Source organism: Mus caroli, chromosome 17 (assembly GCF_900094665.2).
Source record: "Mus caroli chromosome 17, CAROLI_EIJ_v1.1, whole genome shotgun sequence".
NCBI classification, from domain to species: Eukaryota; Metazoa; Chordata; class Mammalia; order Rodentia; family Muridae; genus Mus; species Mus caroli.
In genome coordinates, this window is record NC_034586.1 from 61,066,053 (window position 1) to 61,091,381 (window position 25,329).

The 25,329-nt window shown below is 39.9% G+C and overlaps 1 pseudogene; it reads left to right on the forward strand.

Annotated features, from left to right (window-relative positions):
* LOC110312290 overlaps positions 1 to 25,329 on the forward strand; it is a 34,461-nt pseudogene that overhangs the window by 8,361 nt on the left and 771 nt on the right.

The window sequence follows — 25,329 nt, forward strand, 5'->3', positions numbered from 1 at the left end:
AGAGAGAGAAAGAGAGAGAGAGAGAGAGAGAGAGAAAAGAGAGAGAGACTGGGCCTGGTGTGTGCCTTTAAAACCTTCAAACCCACCCTCAATGACACACTTTCTACGTAGGCCACACCCCCTAATCCTTTTAATCCCTTTAAAGAGTTCTCCCTAGTGATAAAGCATTTAAATACAGGAGACTATAGAGACCATTCTTATTCAAACCACTATAGGAACCAACTCAGGTCCTCTGGAAGAACAAGAACTCTTAACTGCTGAGATATCTCTCCAATACTAGAACTTGGTGGTTTGAGACCAAATTTAGAATCTAGAAGTGTCAATTCACAACATGTGTTCTTTGGTGTCTGTGTTTGTTTTGACCTTAAGTTCATACATTAAAATCAAACTCTAAAATTAGGAAGTGGGAGTTAGGGAGGTAATTAAGCTATGGAGGTGTGCCCTTCCTAATTGTGATTAATGCCATAAAGGAAGTACAGACAGATGATTTTACTCTTGGCTATGTGAAGACATAAAACGATTGTCATAGGAGAATCATAAAAGTTCTGATACTAGGTACCAGATTTAACACTCTGATCTTGGACTTCCAAGAGTCTGGAACTGGGGAAATAAATGTATGTACCTGAACTACAGTCTGTGGAATTTTGTTACAGCAGCCAGAACTAAGACAATTTGGTTATTGTTTCAAGATCCTTCAAGTAGAAAATGTGTTTTTTTTCTTCCTCCTTTTTTCTTCCATATTAAAGAACCTACAGAAAAATAGATGTAGAAGATAAACACACTCTTTGTGAATTTTGTAACCCTTATAAGCTACAAGCATACCTTGATCATCACCTGGAAGCCCTTTTTTGTCTACTTGCAATCACTCCAAACCACCAAAGAAAGGTATTGTACAAATTAACACCAGAGAAGTATTTTTAAATCTACTTTTAGACTTTATACAATGGAATTATACATTGTAGTACTTTTGTGTCCAGTGCTCTTGATCAGTATTGTGTATATAAAGCAAAGCTACCAGAATGTATGGGTTATAGTTGTTTATTTTATTCTATGGTCATTCCAGAATGTCTATTGCTGATAGACATGTAAATGGTCTCTAGGGTTTGTTTGTCTTTATAAATGCAGGATACAGTGTTGTTGTATGTGTAGTTGATTAAGTATGTACCCATTTATGTTGGTTATATGCTTGGTGTGCAGATACGGGTACTGGGCATATTAATAATGTCAACTTCAATAGATGCCACCACACTGAGTTCCGAAGTGATTAGAATACTTATGCTCCAAGTAATATATGAAAAGACATGTTGATTCACATATTTGCTAAGAACGGATACAAGTTTGTTAATTCTTGATGCATGCCAGCTATTCTAATGGGTTTATGATGATAGTACATTGTGCTTAATACTTTATACCCAATTATCAATGAAAAGGCATTGTTCCACATGCTTGTTAGATACTTGATGGCTTCTCTTGTAAAATACCTGATAGAATGCATGTGTGCTCAGTTTAATGTTTGTCCTTAAGCAAAACATGCAGAGACTCATAGACACTGAGGCTATATCAAGAAATAGGAGGCTTGAAAAGAGAGTGGACTGTAATGATTTGTGCTTGTGCATGGAATTGGTGCCATTATTTAAACCAATGAGTTTTCTTTTTCATGTAAAACCTCTGGTTCTGATGACATTACAAGGCAGTAGATGGCCAGATGTCAGAATGCCAACAGTGGTGTTCTAATACACCAGAACTCTAACTCAGTGTTTACTCATTACAAATTAATAAGTTTGCCGCATTAAAGGATATAAAGACAGTATTTATATCTAGATAATTTTTGTGATTATTTTCTCTTGTGTTAGATTTTTCTTCTACACACACACACACCACACATATATATGTACAACCCACTATATAGTAAGTATAATCTATATTATATCTCTATCATCTATCTATGTATCTATCTATGTATCTATCTATGTATCTATCTATGTATCTATGTATCTATCTATCTATCTATCTATCTATCTATCTATCTATCTATCTATCTATCTATCTATCTCCATTCTTAGTGTGTTCTTCATTTCCTTATCCTAATGGCATTTTTGTTTACTTATCAGTCTTTGGTTGGGTTTTGTTGTTGTTGTTTGTTTTTTGTTTTGCTTGTTTGTTTTGATCCTAGGGCTCAAACTCATTACCTAGTCCATGCTGGTACCTGCTATGTAAAACACTCTATTGCTAAGTTACATTCTGAGCCCCTTCCATGGCATATTTTGATGAACAATTATTTAATTTAAACTTGTCAAATTTATTACTTTTCATTTTTAAGATTAATGACCTTTCTGTTACATATAAAGAAATACTTGGTTACTCAAAGTCCATCTCTCTCTATATATATATGATTTTTTTTCATAATTTTCACATTTAGAGTTTAAATTGTCTCTGTGTTTTGTAGGATTTTTTTAAATTTTAAATTCACAATTTAGCGTGAATTAATTGACCCAGAACAGTTTTTTGAGAGAATATATTTTTTCCTTGAAGATAATATCTTCAAAACCCAGTTGCCTGGATATCCTTACTTAGTGTGTTCTACTTCCCAGATCTGTATTTACAGAACCCCACAATTTTCGTTGGCTGTTTTTTAAGTCTTGTAGTATCCACTTTCTTCAAGAGTGCTTGGGCACTGCAGCTACTTTAGGTTATCACATACCTAAACTGAAAATTTATCTTAGATATAGATCCTAAAAAGATTGTTCATTTGAACAACATGCAGGGATTTGTGAATGGATTGAATTTATAGATTAATTTTGAGAAAGTTGACAAAGAATTGACTTTGTTTTGAGAAAATTGATAAAAATAACTATGTTCATTCATTCTTTACTGTTTTTGAGACAGTGTCTTACTGTGTAGCCCTGGGTGTCCATCTGGCCTATGCTGATTCTAGAAACCACACAAATGAGAAATACCTAGGTTAACTTAGTGTATATTCTGTAGCTGTCACTATACAGTACTATTTACAATTGAGTTTGTCATTTATACTTTTATTAGATATAGTTCTAGGCACCTGATATACTTTGGTTCCATTGCAAGTAGTATTTCTGTAGTGTTTCTGTTTTACTTGGTTGCTGCTCTTTATAGATTAGGTCAAAGGCACAAGCAATGGCTAAAGTTTATACGACATATTTCAGACTAGATTTCTTGCTGTAGAGACAGCTAGCATCCTTGCTCTGGAGAGATGGGGATCAGTAGGAACATGAACATGTTAATGGGGAATTTTCAATATAAAGTCTCTTTGGAATTCTAGTTTTTGATAGTTAGTTAATTATTTAGACCTTGTATATATACACTCATATGTCTTTAGTTGATAGAGTTTTGTCTTTCCATTTCCAGTCTTTTTAAATCTCTTTACATTTTATCTTCTTGTTCTATTGCACTTTTTTGAATTTCTAGTTAATGTTTCATGGGAATGGTGATAGGGAACCTCCTGATATTCTATATTCAGAGAGAACATGATCAGGCCACCATCCCTGATGCAGGTTCAGGAAACATCTGGGGAGAGAAGACAGAAGGATTTATTCGTTTTGATCAATTACCTATTCCAGAAAACTGATTTTTTTCATCTAAATTATGAAATTTCTTTAATTATAAAACATTCTTTAGAATATTTCCCCTCTATTTTGTTGGAGTTAACATATTTTAAATTGAGTTTGTTGGGTTGAAAGATGAGATTATTAGTTTAAAACTGTTTCTCATATATTTGAAGGTTACTAACTTTCTTTTAGTTGTGACACACAAATCTGAATTTTTGAAAGTCCTCATGTCTATATCTATTTAAATCAACTTCTGAAATCATAGAACTATAGTAGGAAACCGAAGTTGCTTTTGGTTTTGTGTTACAAAGAGGTGGCTTGGTTTTCACACAATAGAACTGTCCAGTTGCCTATAGGTTTTTTGTGTAAACAGTCGTGTTTCAAGATTGATCATTGTGGTCAATGTACTCTGAAATTACTCATATCCTTGAAGATGTACTGACATTTGCTTCACACAATAGCACATTGTCTAATAGGAACTTGACATCATCAGGTCTAAGTATGGACTCTCCCTTGTTGGATTTAGTATCTCAATATCTTGATTAGTTCAGTTCTATTAATAGTGTTACTAAAGTTTTCAGTAACTTCCCTGGATTTTAAAACTCTGCTTGTTTGTCCAGCTATACAGTTTATGAAGTTGACTATTTCGTATGTACTCTTAGAGACTTTTGTTATGTATATTGAAGATATATTCTTGGATAATTGGAGATTTAGACATATTCGACCTGTTGGTTGGATCAACTCATTAATGGAAAATATACTTTTATGCATGATCATATATCAAGTTTTACAGACTTTAAAATTTTACACTTTTAAAAATTTCCTTGATTTTGTGTTCGTTTCCATCGTCCATCTTTTTCAACTTAAGCTTTCCCACCGTTTTTTGTCCTAATATTTCAAATTTGTCTCTTGAAAAAAAATTAAATACTGTAATTTAAAAATCTTGGATAATAATCTTGGCTTTGAGTTCTGGTGTTTAATTTGTTAATATGCATAGTGATGGGTATTAAACTTATGATTGGGTTTTATTTTCCTGTGTTATGTTTCTTTTTATTTTTCTTTCCTCTTAAAAATTAAAATTAGCCTACATGGTAGGAGGTATCATTTTGGCATTTTGAACAAAGTGTATTTTAATTTCAGTAGATGATCCTTATCTCTTATCTCCTGCAGCTCCTGGATACCACCCTGTTTAGGTACAGTCTCTCTCCCTCTGTGTCACATGTGTCCCTTTGCCCTCCTTTCATGTGTTTTTAACTTATGTTTTATGTTTTTATTTATTTTTGAGATTAGAATTTAATCATGATATTTCTATTCTTTTATAAATTGTAATCTGTCTTTGCATTTCCCTTTTTCTAGTATCTTGGTTTTTCTTGTGTGGGGGGGGTCTCTTTCTTGCCACCTGTCATACTACCAATAAAGTTCTGAACCGATGATAATGAATAAGATAGGAACAAGGTTTAAAAACTGCATGAGTCTGTGTCATTCACAGTTGTTGAGAATTCAGTGTTGAGAATTCACAGCCCTTGTGGCCTGCTGTGGTATTTGGAGCAGATTTTGCTTTGGTTTGAACAACTCCCCTGTCTTTCTTCTCAGAGACTTGTTTTCCTCCATGGGCAGAATGGAGGTGACTGTGAGCTGAGGGCACAGGGACATGCTGCTTAGTGATTGTTTCCCTCAGCTATGCTATCCTTAACAAAGATTGCTGTCATTAAAATACAGACATTGTGCCGGGCGTGGTGGCGCACGCCTTTAATCCCAGCACTCGGGAGGCAGAGGCAGGCGGATTTCTGAGTTCGAGGNCAGCCTGGTCTACAAAGTGAGTTCCAGGACAGCCAAGGCTACACAGAGAAACCCTGTCTCGAAAAACCAAAAAAAAAAAAAAAAAAAAAAATACAGACATTGTTGCCACCAAAGAATTATTTAGGGACTGTCTTAGTCTGTTTTTCTTTAACTTTTATTTATTTTTATTTTATGTGAATTGGTGTTTCGCCTGTGCTTAGGTGTTGGATCCCCTAGAACTGGGGTTACAGACAGCTGTGAGCTACCATGTGCGTGCTGAGAATCAAACCTGGGTCCCCTGGAAAAGCCTCTGGGTCCTCTTAACTGCTAAGCCATCTCTCCAGTCCTGTTCTTTTTGTCCTGTTTCATACTAAGTAGCATGAAGTGCTTTGTGTACATCACAGCTTTGATGGCTCTAGAGTCCTGGTGTGGACCACAGGCTGTGTCATGGCATGGTTGTGAAGAAAAGTGCAGAGGAAACTGACTAGATGCCGCAGGAGCCTCTTTTGAGAGCAAACCTAGCCATAGGATGCTAACCACTGCTGTGAGATAAGTATTAGTCCCTCTGAGGGTGATGCCCTCAGGATCTAATGACCTCCTACTAGGTTGCAGGCCACCTCAATAACATTACGGTGGCAACAAAGTTTCCACCACAGGATCACTGAGGAGCAGACCAGTGCAGGGATCCAAATCCCACCAAGATGGGAGCAATGTCCTTTCCTGCTTCTTTACTGATTGGATTCATTTTTGACTGAAAGATAGATGTTAGAAACAATGTGTTAATGGACACCTCTCTTCTTCTAAAGATCTCAATAAGCAAGTCGGCTCCTGTGGGCCACCCTGATTTCACTGGAAACTGTGTGTAAGCATTTAGAGTATGTCTTAAAGAATGTGCTCTGGATTACATTAGTCTCTCTCTTAAGGATACCATGCCTTGGGTCTCTACCAAAAGCCCTGTGTGGTCAATCAGAGAATAGCATGCCTTGGGTCTCTACCAAAAGCCCTGTGTGGTCAGTCAGGAAGTTTTCCTCTTGCTGGCCACCATCTACATATCCTCTAGGTTTGAGCTCAGGAAATGTGATTTCAGGATTGCCCAAAGCTGCACTTCACCCACCTTGTACAGTTTTATGTAACGTACACACATCTTGATGTTCAAACAAAAACACAGACCATCCTTCTAATGTATCTAGTGACAGTCCATGTACCTTTGTATCAATCAGGATTTCTATTGCTGTGAAGAGACGCCTTGACCATGGCAACTCCTATAAAGGAAAACATTTCATTTGGGATTGGCTCACAGCTTCAGAGTTGTTCATGGTTACCATGGTGGGACATGGTGGCATGCAGGCAGACATGGTGCTGGAGGAAAGAGCTGAGAGTTCTGCATCATCATCTGCAGGCAGCAGAAAGAGACTGTGAGTCACACCAGGCATAGCTTGAGCATATGAAACCTCAAAGCCTGCTCACCCAGTGACATCCTTCCTCCAACAAGGCCGCACCTACTCCAATAAGGCCACACCTCCTAATAGTGCCACGCCCTATGGCCCAAGAATTCAGACACATGAGTGCATAGAGGCTATTCCTATTAAAACCACCACCACAGTGGTCTCTTCTCTCATGCTTGGCTCTGTAAATCCCTTCAGATCAGCAGTCCCAAACCCTCCTTCAGCAAAATGGGAGTATCACGCTAGCTTGTTTGCTCTCTTTCAAGATCACAGTCTGAGGCTTCCTGCTGTCCAGCATCTGCTCGCAACCACTTCATATATTTTTTCCCCAGTTTCCCAGTTGTTTACGGAGAGAGGCCAGGGTGAAGTCGGTTCCTCTTGTAAAGGGGAGAAGCAGAAGCGTTAATCAGCACCATGAAACTCAACTAAGAATTAAGTTTTCCCTTGAATTTGGCCAAGGAAGCTTCTGTAGTTTTTTTCAGAGAATACCTGGAGTGCGCAAGCTGTATTCCCAACACAACACAAAAATACATCAACTTAGTGTAAGTTAACTTACGGGTCAAAATCACAAGAGTGATTCTTTGCCTCTCAATCTTAAAGATAAAAGAATTAGATTTTTTTTCTCCTCTGAATGTCAGCTAGTCTCCCTACCCCCGACCACCCCAAAAAAAAAATCCATAAGGCAGCAGATATTGATTGAACTCACTAAGTAGCCCTCCAAGAAAACTATCAAAGAATTGACAGAGAACCATGATAAAAATATCCATGTACAGCCCAGGGGATAGATGGAATAAATAGCAGAGGATTTTAGAAAGAAGTTTGAAACCCGTGGTGGATGTTTTTCTGTATGCTTCAGAATTGCCAATCATACTCTCTAAACCGTAGTAATATTGAACTTAAAATAAAATTTAGTTTGCATATCTTTACTGCCGAATATGACACACTGTAGTTAACATGGCATTTGCAAAAACAAACATTCTATTAAATAAATTGAATTAGTCATCCAGATAGCTTTTACCTATTTCCCGAAGCACTGTAGGAGACGGAAAATGATAAAGACTGAGTTTAACCAGTGAAGCCTGTCCACACACAAGCAGCCCCGTTCATAACCGCTCAGCTTTGTCAGGAGTAGAATGTCAGTGTGCAGTGACTTCTATTGGCTATGTGATCTTGGCTTTCTAACTGATATTTTGCATATTAAAGACTTCCTATCTTAGTATTTGGGGCGTGTGTATGTGTGTGTGTGTGTGTGTGTGTGTGTGTGTGTGTGATTATGCGCGAATATATGAACCTAGTGTGTGATACTTTCAGGGGTCAGAGGTCAACATCTAGTGTTTTCATTAATTGATCTTTATCTTATTTTTTATGAGATGGGGTTTCTCATTTAAACTGGAACTCCTGGAATTGGTCAGACTGGCTATGCAGCCAGCCCTCAGGCCCTTCCATCTCTGCCTCCTCAGCTCTGGGACTATGGGCAGACGTGGCTGTACCTGACTTTTTACATGTATGGGGGGGAACAGATCAAGGTCCTTACGCTTGAGCAGCAAGCTTTTTGCAGATTGAGCCGTCTTTCCAAGCTCCTTCTCTTCTATTTGATGTCTTCTCTAGCAATCCTGTCAAGGGTTTCTTATTATATGGAGGAGGAAGGATCCCTTCTAAGCTGCTGAAGATGTATCCACCCAGAGCAGTCTCTAACCACAGGAGCTTTCTGACCTCTGTCCACTGAACCTCAGGGTCTTGTCTTTCTCTGATAAGGTCCCACTTCCTCTGTATTCTTGTATTTCTAACGTTTCTAGTCTTTTCTCTTCCCCTTCCTGAGGAATCCTGAACTTAGATACTGCTCTTGCCATGAGCTTCATCTTGGCTTTGGAATCTTCACAGGGTCTCAAGTTCCTTTCTCCTTTTAGCCTTCTCTTTGTAGTGTGAGTTCCTGGCCAGTGGCCTTACACAGACTGGTATTAGAATGGGTAGAGCCCTGTCCCCTTAGTCCCTAGTGTATCATCTCATCTTTTTTCTTTTTTCTTTTTGTACATGATCTTAGGGTAGACATGAATTCACAATGTAGCTCAAGCTAGCTCCACACTTGTGATTTTCCTGCCTCTACTTTCAGAGTGCTGAAATTACAGGTGTGTACCATTACAGGTGTGTGATGTGAAGTCATTTTATAAAAATTTCTGAAAAGTTAATTACAATATCAAGACAAGGAAAAACTTCCAGTTTTTATTGTCAAAATCGTAAAATAAATTAATAGAAAAAGGTGTGTGTTCAGTGTGTGTGCTTACATTTGCACATGTGATAATATGTGTGTATATTTCCATCTTTGCCACAGAAGGGGATCCTGCCATTTACAATGTCACTGACTAATTTATAGGACATAATGGTAAAAAAAAACTAGCATAGATACAGAAAGGCACCTACTGTAAATTATGTTTTCAGTGAAGAATATTTTTAAGTTGAATCCATAGAAGCAGAGAGTAAAGTCAGTGGTTTCTGTGACAGAGGAAACAGGCAAATGAGTGGAGATGATCAAAGAGAACAAAGTTGCACAGGGAGTTGTTAAATCCGGAAATGTAGTATACTATTTATTTGTTTGTTTGTTTGTTTTTCGAGACAGGGTTCCTCTGTATAGTCCTGGTTGTCCTGGAACACACTTTGTAGACCAGGCTGGCCTCGAACTAAGAAATCCGCCTGCCTCTGCCTCCCAAGTGCTGGGATTAAAGGCATGTGCCACCATGCCTGGCTTTTATTTTTTTATTTTTTATTTCTTTGGTTTTGTAGTATATAATATAAGGGTTACAGAGACAATATTGGATTCTTAGATTGTATGCTGGTAGTTTGCCAAAGGAATAGATTCTAGGTACTGTCCAGGCACAGACACAGGTACAGACACAGACACACAGACACAGACACACATACGCATACAAGCACGTACATGCATATGCACACACAGATACAGACACATACATACATATACACACATTTACACATATACACATATGCACACATATGCACACATACACACAGATACACACACACATACATATACACATACACTCACATACACACATATACAATACACACAGACACACACCTACAGTCTCACACACACTCACATACACATACACACATACACAAACATATACACACATGCATATATGCACCTATGCACATACACATACACACACATACACACACACACACACACTCTATTTGCTTCACTATAGACATCCCCATGGATAAACAGAAATTGCCTCAATTTCTTCTTTGCCTTGTTAAAAAAAATTCTCCATAGTATTTTTCCTTTCTGGGATTCTGAAAATCAAGACCTTTTTTTTTTTTTCTTTTCACACAGTCCTGTCTTCACAATTTTTTAAATTCCACCTTTAACCCAGTTACCATATCAAGATGTAACTCTCTATATCTTTGCTTTTTAGGGTGCAGGCACTATGCCAACCTCACTTCCTGCTCTCTCAGCCTCCTGGGATCCCAGCAGAAACTTCAGAACCCAGGCTTGCCCTTTGCTCCTAGTGATTAATGTCTGAATATCCTGCAGCCTCATTAAGGAGTCAGTGACAGACCCTCTGGGTCCTTGTAGAGTAGCCAGGGCTAGGCTAAGACCAAGAAAGCCGGTCACAGTCATGATGAGCATGGGTGTTGGAGTCTGGGAGAATGCACAGTAACGCAGCTAGGGTCATAGCTGGAGCAGGTGGTTTACAGTGAGAAGACAGCAGCCAAAGCAGATAGAATTGAGCAAGGAAGTGGGGCTGTGGAGAAGATCTGGATAACGTATTGTTTATTTGGTAGTAGTTAAGCATCACCCCTCAGCAGCCGCAAAGTCATGATTCAGGAGTAGGCCAGTCTTGTTCTTAGGCCATGGGTGCTTCAGCCTCTGCACACTTTCATGCCTCTCCACAGGCAAGGCAGTGGTAACCCTCCTTTACGTTTTCCAAAGGGAATTCCATGATGTGAATTCTTAAAACTTCGTGTCCAGATATGGTCCTTTATCCCCTACAGTTTCAGTTGTTTCAAGAGCTGGAACTCCAGAGTTTCAAGAATTATTAACATTGTTTAATCTGTGCCCCACATTCTGCTTAAATGCTCTGAAGGTGGGCCTGGGATTTCTTTAGAAGCCCAGGTTGAGGGCCAGAGTGAAGATAAATTAAAGACAGTTTACAATAGGTGTGACTGGCACAGAGGGTGTCCTCTACTAGCAACTCGGTGAGTGGTGCCATGGAGATCACACAGGGGGCCTGGAGAAGACCACTAGCTAAAGACATGGGAAGGGCAAGAAAAATGCAGAGACTCAGGTGATTAACTGGCCTCAAGGAGAGCTTCTTACACTCTGGGTCTCTGAAAGCATTCCTAGACGTGGGTACTTGCTTCATATTTTTGTATAGACAAAAAAAAATCTGTTCTCTCACTGAATGATGGGAGCTATCCCTGCTTGTGAGTATACAACAGGACCTACAGGGTTCATACATTATTGACACACTATATTTGAAAGAACGCATGCTTCCAGTGAGGAGATTGGTGTGACTTTTGTGTGCACACGTGCGTGAGTCATCACTTTTCTCCTTAATGCATTGCAGGCACTTTTCGCGTTATCGTTGGTGTTTCCCATTTCACAGTGAAGGCCCCGAGATCCTCAGTCAGGTGAAGTGGATGTTCACAGCTCTGACGTCAGTGGCATGGCTATGCCCCCGGCTGACTCTAGTCGAGGATTTGAGAATGTGTATGATTTTTGACTAGCAGAAAGGAGTGTTACTCTCAAGCTCAACACACAGACGGATCTCCATTGGTGAGCTTTCAATCTTGGTGTCCCTTTCTTTCCTTAGTCAGAGCCCTCACCTTCTCTATACAGCCATGCTAAATGAATATACCTAGGGGAAACTGCTCTATAGCCCCGGGTTGTCCATCGGTCCCATTGGATTATTTTATGTGCTTGTATTAATTATAGTCATTGCTGGTAATGCTATAGGGTCTCCTGTTCCCTTTTCCCTTTCCATTGCCTTGTATTAATTTGATTACCCAAGGCGACTGTGTTGAGAGTACTCTATACAATAAGGTGTATTATTAGCAGTCGTTTCGAAAATCATTTGCAAGTGAATGGCTATGTCAATGCCCATAATCATGTTGACTACCTCTATTCTTCTCAAAAAAAAAAAAAATCCTTTCTCTGTCTTCAGAAATAAGTCACAGTCCCAAGAATCTTTGCAACAAACTAAAATATGAACCAGTCTGCATCATAATGGAGCCCCCTCCAGAGTAATAACAATCTTCACTCTCTACTCGGACTGCACACTTAACTGCTGTAAGAAAAGGACCCATACTTTGTCTCTGATGTGTGCTGCAGACTTTCTATTCAAGCACTTGCTTCCGTTCAGGGGACCCAAGGCTTGCCTTTGAATCAGGAAGGACAGTCTCAAGGACATTCTCTTTCTCCTCTGCATCCTACCAGGTTCGTGTGGAGCCACGCAGTTCTGACTTGTCCTTGGCTCCTTGCATTTGCCCACTTTGATTGGTTTAGGCCTTTGAAAACCTCTCAATCCTTTATCGCACAACCCTTTCCTAAGCCTCTCACTCTCTTACCCACATGATGGTATCAGAACACTTTCAAGGAGAGATCTTTTCCTTCCCGTCATTTTCTAGGACAGAGTTTGAGTGCCAGCACAGAAAGTATTTCAGGGGTATCAGCGTGAAAAGCTGGGAGGCATTGGATTACCTGAGCTTTATCCTGCTATTTGAACTGGCTCACTACAAACCTTTCGGGGCAAACAACTTTCCTCCCCAACCATAACTACCACTAAACAAAAATCAGAGGAATTCTAAATTGTCTCCAGATGGATCCCAAGCCGCTGTGCCTGCTGGGCAACCAGGTCGACACCTGCAAATGATTGGCATAGGGAGGTGATTTATTCTGCAATCAGAATATCTCCTTTTCTTTACTGAAGTTGAATTTTAGTAGTTATAGCATGGGGTTAATTCTTTTCTTTTTTTTATTGATTCTTTGTGTTTCACATCATGCATCCTAGTCCCACTCATCTCCCTGTGTCCTCATATCTGCCCTCATATCTGCCCTCATATCTGCCCTCATATCTGCCCTCATATCTGCCCTTTGCCCTTGCAATCTCCTGCCAGAAATAAACACATACACACACCACCACCACCACCACCACCACCACCAAACAACAACAAAGCATATAAAGTATCTCATTGTGGATGCTGTAGCATGTCACACAGTATAAATATATCCCTCTGTCCACACGTCTTCACATGCAAATGTTCATTACAATGAGCCATTGGTCTGGTTCTAGATTTTTGCCTTCTATGACACCATCCATATTGAATCCTCACTGGGACTTGTCCCAGTTCTCCTGTTGTTACCCCATGTCATGGAGATCCTATAGCTTTGGATCAGCAGGACTGAACCTTTCATGTGTCTCACCATTCACAGTTAAGATAGATTTGGGGGTGGGCCAATTCAGAGCTCTGGTACGGGCCTGGATGGTGCTGAGCTGGTCAGCCCACTGGCTCTCCAAGGGTTAATTCTTAAAAGTGTAAAACCGGTTGCTTTAGGTGGTCCAGTTTTGTGAGCATTCTCTATCTAATACCAAACTTGCTCATTATCTCAAAAAAAGCATCCTCACCACTTAGGGCTTCCCCTTTACTGCTCCCCAGCCCGCACCCCCAACCCCCAATTACTCTCCTGTCTCCTGTTTGGAGTTTAAAATGGTGGAAAGAGAAAACAAGAAAGCAAAGGTTGAACAAACAATATCTTTATTGTTTTCCTTTTGTCAAGATATTACTTTCTAGGCAATAAGAGATTGTTTCCTGCTGTTTTCCTCCTCTTTGTTTTTGTGAAAGCTATTTATTTGTTTGTTTGTTTGTCCTTTTTATTTTTTTGTGACACAGTTTCTCTGCCCTGAAAAACTAACTATTGTAAAGGAAGATGAGTTCGTTATTAGATACCTTTTTAGTGATACTGTTGCATAGATATGTATAGGGGAAGGTGGAGCAATAAAGTCAGTATTTCAAGTGTTGTGTAGTTACTTACACACTCTCATTAAATTCTTATATATACTAAATTTATATATTAAATTATCTAAACTTAGGTATAGAGCTTACTGTTTACATTGTCAATAAATAAATACGTAAAAAGTTGAATTAAATTAATTTTGGCTAAATTGTTGTTAGTTTATTCAGTTGATAATTATGTGTTGAAATATTATTTGTGGAATAATTAGTGTAATTAACTGATCAATATTGTTTGAATTAATTAAACTTTTTTAGGGCTACAATATTTATAACAGGCAAAGCCGAGAATACAACTTAGGAAAGATTCGTTTATTTTAAATTGATTTTTGAATAATTTTGTGTGGGAGTATTGTATACATTATTTACCTTCTTCTCTCTCTCTCCTCCCTCCAACAATCTTTCCATGCATCCCCCTTCTTCCTTTCAAATTCATAGCCTCTTTAAAAAATTATTATTATTTTGTATACATATATACCTATATGTACATGTATAGCATTATACACATATATATACACACATACACATATACACATACATATACACATACATATACATATATACACATACACATACAAACACACACACATATATAAACTACAATGTTCTGAGTTCATTTAGGATTGCTTGAATGTTTGTATGTATTTTCAGACCTGACCACTTGGTATTTAATAACCAGGTCTCATACCTGGAAAATATTGAGTCTTCCTCTCTTAGTAGTCTCAGTCTCAGGGTGTGGCCTTCTGAGGTTTCTCTCGTTCCCATGGACAGTGAACTGGTGTTGTCATTTATCAGGTCTTGTTTAGGTGGCCATTGTTAAGATTTCCTGAATACATCTTCTGTCATATACAGAAGACACTACCCAGCAGCAGGTGTCTTGGTCCTTGGATCTTAGCACCATCTGTCTCTTCTCTGATGTTTATGTCTGTCCTTTCACCTTAGCTGCCCTGTGAGTTATCAGTGCCGAGCTTGTGTTGGAGATGTACCAGCTCTGCCTCTTGACTGGTTGTAGGTTTCTTGAAGGATCATCATCTGCCTTGAAAAGATACTTTCTCATAAAGGGTGAGAACAGAATTTATCTGTAGGTATAAAACACGTATTTATAATGTATCTAGGAGTTATGCTTGTTTGGGAAAGCTGAGTTAGTAGGTTGCCCTCTAGGGTCCTAGCCATGGGTAGCAAGCTAGATTCATGCCAGGCATGAACTGATTCCTACTGAGAGAACCTTAAACCCAACTAGACGGGTGTTGGTCACCCTCAGGATGTAAGAGCCGCTAGTGCACCTTAGAGATATTTTGCCTTTCTGGTTATTGTGGTTCAGAGATTTTTGCAACTGACTAGGGCAATTAACTTCTCTCTCTTTTGGCATCTTGCATGGCTCCATCCAGCATTGTGGGAGTTAGTTCTCAAGGAGGAGGCTTCCAAGTCAGTTCTAGATTGCTTCTTACAAGTCCTAAATTTGAAGTATAAAATGTCTTCAGCACTAGGGACTGAATTTATCAAATTCTGGGAGGCACCCAAGGACAACATCAATAGGATATATTGATTTAGGGGGTGTCTTAGACTTCTCTGATCAACTGGAAATGGGATTTTTGTCAGATTGTTTATTGTCTTTGGGATGCACTTTATTACCCTAAGTGGCATAACTTTATTTCAACACATATGCAATATATAAATATGTAATTTTAGATAAACATAAAATAATACATGGAAAAAAACTTTAAAGCTCAACTTTCTATTAGTAACTTTACAACTTATTTTAGAATGTGGGTTCGAGTGGCTACTTGCCATCTAATATTTTATTACTAAATTTTTTTTGGGATAGTTATTTCTTACTTCCTTATGGAAAACACAGATGAGCAATTATAAGTCCAGATGAGAATCAAAAGTTTTTCATGTACTTCTCTACTGAAAACATAACTGTACACATGTGCAAACCTTATGAATTAGGGTATTTTTTGATATCTAATAACTAATATTGACATAGTGACATGGTATGTTGGAGCTGTGTGGGAAGGTACTAATTATGTCAGCTTTGGTCATCAGGATCCTTTAGTTTAAGCAAGTTATTGCAGCCAGTGAGGCTAGATTTTTCTAGGGCATTTACTGAGTGAGGTCCTTGACTTGCTTCAGAGGTACAATATGGTGGGTAAAGCCTATTGTATGTCACCCATGAACCATGACCTCTACTTCATGCTGACATCATCCCAGAGGTACTTTTCTACTGTTGTGGTGTCATATCATACCCAAGGCAACTTAAAAAGGAAAGAGTTTATTGGGAACTTGCTTACAATTTCAGAGGATGAGCTCATGAACAGCATAGCAGGGAGCATGGCAACCAGCAGGCACTGGAAATGGAGTTGTCAGCTTAGAGACAACGATCAAAAGGCAGAGAGAGGTGAGTAGAGGGAGAGTCACTTGGAATGGCACGGGCTTTTTACAACTTCAAAGCCCATCCCACGTGGCCCACCTCCTCCAACAAGGCCATGACTACTAATCCTTCCCAAACAGTTCCACACAGTACAGAACAGGCATTCAAACGTATGAGTTTCATGCAGGCAACCATGGCAGGTAATATTAGCCAGGGGCTGGATTAAGCAGCTGCCTTTTCCTCTAGGGCTTTTGCTCCTCATGGTTCCACAGTCCCACCAAGCCTGTGCTTGCTTCCTAATGGAAATGTGCACATATGAAAGTCACAGACATTAAAAGAGCTCCAAGAAGCAAACAAAAAATGTTCCACCCAATACTATCATCAGTCATGTGTATCTTCTCCAACTTCTCTACATTTTTCCAGGGCTATATTCAAGATGTAGTTTCTTCTGTCTTGAAGAGTAGAGAAATACTTTTTTTCTTGTTAACAAGATTTTAAACTATAGTGAAACAGACTAATTTATGTATTGATTTCTTTTTTGAGTGGCCTTTGCGCTAGGGACACACACAAAAAAATGCTGATATTTATAGAATCGTTAATGCCATGTCAGGTGGGAGTAATTTTAGTTGCACTGTCTTCCTGAGTAAGGGTAACAGTAGCCCTTATAGATATAAACTCTATTAGTATGATATTTTAAAGATGGCAACGCTATATAACTTTCCTCAGGCTACTTCATTAAAAAGTGGTGAGACTAGAATTTTGACTTTGAATCTGATTTAGTTGCTATCTCTTATGTTTGTTGTTGAAACCCCCAGGTCAGACTCGAGGGCTGCCCCTGCAAAGGAAGGAGTCTTGCATGTGGCTGAGGATCAGGTAGAGTGTAGGTGTTATTCAGAGGAGTGTAGACAAGTTCCTCATTCCAATACATCTTCCGCTACAAACTCTCTTCTTTCCAAGGGCTTACTTAGAACTCTTTGGAGTTAGCGTTCATTTGAGTCTTGTGGTTCAGCTTCTGCATTAGGGAACATCACGCACTTAACTAGTGCCAGTATCTAGCGCCATTTCAGCAGAGATTGGTTTGTGGAGTAGTAGGGAAGAAAAGGACCCAGACAGACTCACCTTCTGGAAAAGAAGAGGGAGGAGGTGGAGGCCATGCAAGGAGAGCAGTAATGTGCACCCAACTACTGGAGCCTCGTATCTTCTTTATGAGCCCATCTCCTGACAGGTATAGATTTCAGAGTGTTCTGGGGCGGAGAGAAAATTCTGTTGCTGGTTCAGGGACGGTTGCCTGCATAGCAGTTGTAGGGTGTGAGCCGTCATTCATGTTTGGGCTCCTGCTTAAGCAGAGAGGCAGCATGGGGAAATCAGCCATGTTATGACTTCCAATTAAATCATATCATACCATTAACTTTTATTTTGCGTCTTTCTTTCATTTTGCTGATAGACATAGTACTTTCCCATCCTAAAGAAAACTTTTTTTTAAAAATGCCTACAGTTCTGCTCCCTTTTTGTTTACTACCTAGCTCTAAAATGAGGTCTACCCTCCCTCACTGTCTTCCCATTGATCTCGGGCTGTACCTTAGGCATTGCCCCAAGACTGATTTCACGAAGGATGTTAAGAGGCAAAGCCAAAGATATTAATTCTGCTGTCAGAGGACAATTTTGACCTTGGTGCTATCATAGCATCTGGAGCATTTGGCTAAAGAATCATTTCTTCCTTGAAGCTCTGTCTTCAGTCTCTTGTCTCTCCTGTGTAGCACATTCATGAGCTTATTCCCCTATGCATTAGCTTTCTAGGGCTGCTGTGATGATGAACTACAAGCTTTCAGCCTAAAGGAAGCTCACTTTGTCATCCTTCCAAAAGCCAGATGTGAGATCAAGACTTGGCTGCTGGAACCCCATCCCAGATCCATAACAGGGCTGTGTGACTCAGGGGAGACATGCCTTAGTCTTACTTGTACAATTTATAATCTTTTTAGCTCATCAGACATTAAGAAGGTCAAGACAAGTGATAGTGACAGGAAACATTTAGAACTAGGCACTGTAGGAAACATGGTCTCAACCTTCCCAACACTGGGACTCTTCAATGCAGTGTCTCCTGTTGTGGTGATTTCCCAACCATAACATTATTTTCACTGTTACCTCAGAATTGTAATTTTGCTACTATTATGAACCATAATGTAAATATCTGTTTTCTGATGTTCTTAGGCAACCCTTGTTAAAGGGTCAGTAGACCTCCCTCCACCAAAGTGGTTGAGACCCACAGGTTGAGAACCACTGCCCTGGAATATCCCTAATATAGCTGTTATTTTTATTTACTTCAGATAGTGGAGCTAGGAAAAGAGTTAATTTTTAAAAAATGGTTGTAAAATACTTTAAAATGATATTCTACTGTTAGTTCTTGATCCAACTTTACAGACATAAAGCTCTAGAGTGCTCATAGCCTTAGAGTTACTACTACACTGAAGGTAGGTTTGGGGACTCTATCAGCCTGTATCTCTGCCTACCACACTTCTGTAAATTGCTGTTGGTCCTCCACATGCATGAATCCTGTCTTTAGATTCCACTGATCATAGATCAAAAAATTTGGTAAAATCTTATCTCTGTATTATATACTTAGACTTGGTATTCTCCATATAGTTTCTTAATATTATCACTTTAACTATAATTTGTAGAGTATTTATAATATTAGGTATTATATATAGTCTAGAGAGAAATTAAAGCACATGAGAATTTTGTATCGGTTATGTGCAAATTCAGGGAGGTTTTAATGTGAAAGGTGAGCACTGAATAGATTATGTTACCAATCAGGTGGTTTGGTTGGTTGGTTGGAAGGTTGATTTTTCTCTATCGTTATAGAAATTGTAGGTAGATAAGGAGAAGCTCTTTAAGTGCTGGCCCTTAGCAACATTTGTTTGCCCCAGCCCTTGGTATCAGCAAAAGTGGCATTAACAGATGGTGTCTTTCTAGGTCTCCTGAACTGAATGAGCCCTTAAGTATTCCTAATGTTATATAACACTCATGTTACAGCAGCTCTTTGGTGTTGGGACTCTAAGTCCCATAAATACACTTCTTGTGTGAAGCCTAAATTTGGGAGTTCTTAAGCCTTTAAAATATATGGCTGGTGGTATAGCATCCAGGTAGGCCTATAGGACTTGAGATGTTCAACTTCTCACATTAGGTAGTGTTATAGCTCCTGGGACAACCTGGGAAATCAGAATTCCTTGGCACTTAGCACCAGCTAATGGTAGAACTATTTGTCCTTGGTCTGAGACCCTTGGCCTTCCCAATGAGACAGTTCTCTGAAACTCTTCTGCAAATGAGGCTATAGAGTCTCTTCTCTGGATCCCAAAGGCCCTTTATCCTTCTATAGTCTCAGCTTTCTTCTCTTCCTTCTGCCTCTTTATTTTGATGTCCTGCCTCTCTTGAAGCAACTGTTCATCTCTTATGATGCTGTTGAAGCCTCATGCCTTTCCACGTTTGTCTTGGTCAACCAACTGCTTTGCTGTTCTCCTGCTTCATGTATCATCTATCCTTTATTGGCCTAATGCCTCAACATCAGGGGAGCGATTATATCCTGTTCACTAATTAGGACTGAGTAGCATTCTTACATAGCCTGAGAAGAGGTGTTTGGACCAAGGACAATTATCTGTTTTGTACTAATCACAATCTTTTGTATTCCAACAATTTCAGTCTTGCCACTGGGCACCAATCATCGCCATCAGGGGCGTGTGGTTTGGGAGAAACAACGCTTTGAAATTTAGTCCAATTTTGATGTATACATAAACGAATCAGCACCAATCATAACAGTGCTTCAGCTAGGCCAGCAGTGGAAGACCTTACCATGAGGCATAGGAAGAAATGGTTGCAGGCTCATCTAGAGTGATAGTGAAGGTCTTTTTAAAAAGTTGTTTCAATTAGCCCTGGGTAAGACCTCACTCTTGGAAGCTGGAGCAATTGGCTGCAACTGTGAGGTTTTTGTTTTTGTTTTTGTTTTGTTTTTTTCCAAGATGTCAATGATTCCAGATGATTGGTGTTGACATGAGAGGAGTCTGGCTGTTTGGGTGATGGCCATTTTCCATGAGGCATACTAAAGCAGCAAAGAGGAATCACTAAGGGAATCTATTGCCCTACCCCCTTAGGTCTTTGCATATATATATATATGTGTGTGTGTGTGTGTGTGTGTGTGTGTGCATCAGAGAAAGTGTTTACAATGACAGCTTAACTCATCATTAACACAACAGTGACTCCATACTGCTTAACTTATCATTAACACTAACAGTGACTCCATACTGCTTAATCCCTGTCAGGGTTCCATGGTGTGTGAGTACCTCTCATCCATCTCACTGAAGCCTCCCACACTTCCACAGATATGAAGGGACATTTGTAGATCCTTTGCTGGACTAGTTTTTTGGGAGCCCACAGACAAAGGGAATCAATTTATACTAATGAGTAGACCAAAAGTTTGGGTCATTCCTGTACCTAGGGTCTACCAATGCCTTTCATAAACTGAGGTGCCATTTAGCTTTCCAGAGAAAGCTTTTCCTCCTAGTGATGCTAAACACCTGTTGGGCCATTCTCAAGTGTTCACTGGTTCTGTGAATGTGTCCATATGTAAACCAATTATCTTTGTCACATGGCCTTGAAGCTATGACCAGGTATAGGTCTAGTGGCCTATCTTGTCAGTGCCTGGCTTAGTCCTCTCTGTGGGCAACAGAGGTTTTGAACATGAAAGAGTTTGCACCTCAAAAGAAAACTGAGAAAAGGGGGATGGTAGGTTCAGAAGGCAAAATCAACCAAAGTCCTCATATGCAGGAATACCTCAAAGTCAACAGCCATAGAATTTTACCAATGCACCTCTCAGCTTATGTCACCAAACTAATTGTTGTTGGTTAGATCTACATCATCCCCATCATCTCCCCTCCACACCTTGCCCTCTAAGTAGTGATAACTGGGTCCTTTTCTTTAAATCAAAGATAGAGTGACCAACGGGGTACTTTTCTAAATAGGACCTTAGAGTTCAACTCAGGCTGGGAAGGTTTGGTGTGTGACACCGTAGGTGACTTTATTAACTCCCTAGGGTCTATTAATATTGAGTTGTGATGCACCTCAGGTCCTCTGGGAATACAGAATGATACTCTGGCTGTTAACTGGTATGAGCTATGGGGATTCAAAACTATGAATTCCAGCTGCCTTTTCTGGGTTGTCTTCCTAAGCAAGACACAGTTCTCTGATAATCCATGAACAATCCTGCCCCATCCTAGAAATGGTAGCTTTGCTGTGTGCCATCACCAGAATAGCAAGCCTTGCACCATCTCAGCTATAGAATAGAATTCCAACCTCCAGATACTGAGGAGAGGTTCCCGTGGCAGGACTTGGTTTAGAGAATGTTTTCTGCCTGGCCTGATTGGCAAAGTCCCAGTGGGGGGGAAAAAAGCCCTCTTTTTAGTATGGCAAGTTACTGATGCTAATATCTGGCAGTCCATGTTGGTTGCTCTCTGTTTTAATTAAACATTATTTTGCATGGGTTCCCTGAGGAGTAGGATATCATGAAAAAGCACCATTTCATAAATCTAAGGAAAAAAACTCAACAGATACACGCCTTTGTACCTTGATACCATTTTAAATTTCTGCATTTTTCTAAGTTTCTTCTCTATGAATCCAAAAACAGCTATAGGTACTTCGTACAGTGCATGAATGATTCTTCCTTGAAAATGCAGCCAAAGGCAGACATTGGTAGCTTTGCTACATATTTCCATATTTCTATGTGGACATGGGCATCTATAAATATGAATACTCCCACTTTCAGAGTTTGAAAATAGAACACCAAATTTTATACACACACACACACACATATATGTGTGAAAGTATATATATATATATATATATATATATATATATATATATATATGAATGAAACTGGTTTAGTTTCTAACTCATACCAGCTCAGCTCTCTGGAAAACATGCTAATAAACCCCTTGTCACGTGCTTCTTTGAGAGCATCAGTATAATTAGCCCTTTTAAAAAGAGAACAAAACTACTTTGGAAACCTCAATTTGAAATACAGTGAGGCCTGATACCTCATTATAGCTACGCAGGGCTTTTTCTCTTGCTTTGATTTCCTGGCAAAGCATTATTTTATGCCTTTGTTCCCCTTCAGTGATCATAATAGTCTTGGCATGAACCTTGCCAGGTAGGTGAAAAAAACCCTCCCCTCTGGGCATTTCTTGTCCCTTGGGGGAATATTCTTAGAGTTAACCCTATCAGTGGTCTACTTGGAGAGCAATCGGTGTGAAGCACGAGGAAGCTCTCAATTTCTGACTCTGTCCTTCTCTTTGCTCAAGATGTCCTTGTGTCCTTGAGTCTGCCCTTTCTCATTTACATCCCTTCTTGTGTACGAAGAGGAATCCTTTTAGTGTGCACATTACAGTGGACCTTCAGGGACATCTTTGAGGAAAGGCGAAGACTGGTAGAACAGCTCTGGGAGGCTTTTAGCTAGAAACCTTAGCTCCCTCAGGGGCTTTTGTCTCTCCAAGCACTGTGGATAGAATGAAGTGTTTTGTCCCCTCTTGCAGGAAATTCCTCAGAGAACGGGGAAGGAGAATCCTTCTGTGCTTGGAGTCCTGTTCCCAGTGGGAAGGGAAACTAGAAGAACAAAGAATATAAGCATAACAAATAAAGCCAGTGAAAGCTGTGCTTTCCGACTGACTGCTCAGGAGCTGACTGTAGCCCTTGGGGTTAGGAGCTAAAACACCTCACTTTGCACCTGACTTAATGTCTGCCCTGAAGGGTGAGCTGTTCTGGTTGACAGGATTAGGTCCCTCTTCATTTCTGCATTGGCTCCTGAAGCGTGAAAGGAGCTAAAACAAAGAGATCTTTAGTTCTCCAGCCCTACTTCAGCATCTCAACACTTCAGTGCCTGCTAGTGGTGGTATGGGGAATTGCAGCTACTGCCATGGCTTCACGCTGCAGATTATAGACCTTAAATGAGATAGTGCAAATTCGTACTTAATTAGGGTTCTCCTTAAGAGATCCCTTTGTTATCATGTTTCTAGCATTATAAAATTCTAAATAAAACATACATGGAATATGTCTTGAGACACAGTAAGAAGCAACTGAAACGGTCTTTCCTCTGGAAACGACCAAGACATCAGCAGTGCTCTTCCCAAATCCTGCCTTTTGGAGGCAGTCTGGATAAACCCAAACTTATTTACCATGGTTTATGGGAGGGATTTGAAAACCTGATACTAAACAACTCCCTAGCCCTGTGTTTGTTTTCACACCGTTTACTAACAATATCTTTCTGCACCCGAAGCCCACCCTAGTTTCCTGTGTTTCTAAGAGTGAATGCTTTTCCTTACCCACCAACTCAGCAGCCTCTTGATTGATGGCCCTGCGTCCTAGACCACTAGTGTGAGCCTAATAGAAAAAGAAAGTAAGAAAAGGTTCTACTCACAGTGCACCTCTGGTCTATACTGGAAACATAAAGACAGGCTCCTACCCACCCCTCAGCTTCAACCTCTGGAATATCCAGATAGAATAGTTGTAGCATTTAGATCAACATCAAAGTGATGCTTAGGCTGAGCAAAGAATTCTTACCTTTGACCTTATTATCTTGGTTTGAAACCTTCATGAGGTTCAGCATATGTGTTGATCAAGTCTTAAAAAGTTCTGTGTCTTGACCTCAGCCATAAGCACTGAGTGTTGAACCCTAACCCATGGTGTCTGTTCACCTGTGATGTCTGTCTATCTGTGGTGTCTGTCCACCTGTGATGTTTGTCTATCTGTGGTGTCTATCCACCTGTGGTGTCTGTCTATCTGTGGTGTCTATCCACCTGTGGTGTCTGTCCACCTGTGATGTCTGTCCACCTGTGATGTCTGTCCACCTGTGATGTCTGTCCACCTGTGATGTCTATCCACCTGTGATGTCTATCCACCTGTGGTGTCTGTCCACCTGTGTCTGTCCACCTGTGATGTCTGTCCACCTGTGATGTCTGTCCACCTCTTGTGTCTGTCCACCTGTGGTGTCTATCACCTGTGGTGTCTATCCACCTGTGATGTCTATCCACCTGTGATGTCTATCCACCTGTGATGTCTGTCCACCTGTGATTGGTGTCTGTCCACCTGTGGTGTCTGTCCACCTGTGTCTGTCCTTGGGCAGCTGCTTACCATCCTTGCCCCAAGCAGCCCATTCTTAGCACTGCCTTCCCTCTGGAAGACGATGATGCATACTAATGGCCACAGGAGCATTCACTTTTAATCTGGCTTTACAGTAACTCTCAGACTTTGCTATATACTTAGTCACGTAAGACCTTTCCGTTATTAATGCAGCCTGATTCTGTACTCGTTACTTGAATGAGAATCCGCACTTAGAAATGATTTTTATCAGCTTGGCTTCTAAAATGTCTTTGAAGCATGTAAGACCTGACTAATCTATACAGAGCTTTATATCCCCATAGGTGGTGGTCATCCTGAATCAAATGACATTTTTAAAAGAAAGTTTACACCTTTGAAATCTTTCATATGAGATAATTCCTTGGTCAAATAAAAGAAACATATTTAAATAATTTGTTTGAATAGGGCAAAAATCTACTGAAAGAAGGACTCTCCATCTTCATCTCCCCTTCCTTTGTTGCTGTCATAGCTTATCCTGGCTTTAATAACTTGTACAGAAAGGTTGACATCTGGAACCAATTTAAGACAACTTTATCATCTTTGCAGCTTACTGAACTTACTTAGAAAAATTAATTTATCACCAAATTATTTCCTAGGGGGGAAACTATACATTAAAATAATTGAACAGAATTTTCTTATACTCTCAATGTCCCTGAATTTGTCCCAGCCATTGAGCATCTAAAGAATAACTCTAAGGGCAATCAAACAGTGTTGTGAGACTAGGAGGTTGGAACTGACAGTGTAGGGTAGCTGGGCTCTGATAGTGGATATGTTTTTCTTTGTTAAAAGTTAGAAATGTGACTTCGTTCCCAGAAATACAAATTTCTAGGAGTGCGGAAGTGAGGCTGGTGCCGGTGAGTCTGATTGCTTAAGCCGGCATGAAGATCACCAGGCAGAAACATTCCAAGAGCATCTCAGCTTCCCCCACCCCCACCCCCACCCCCCC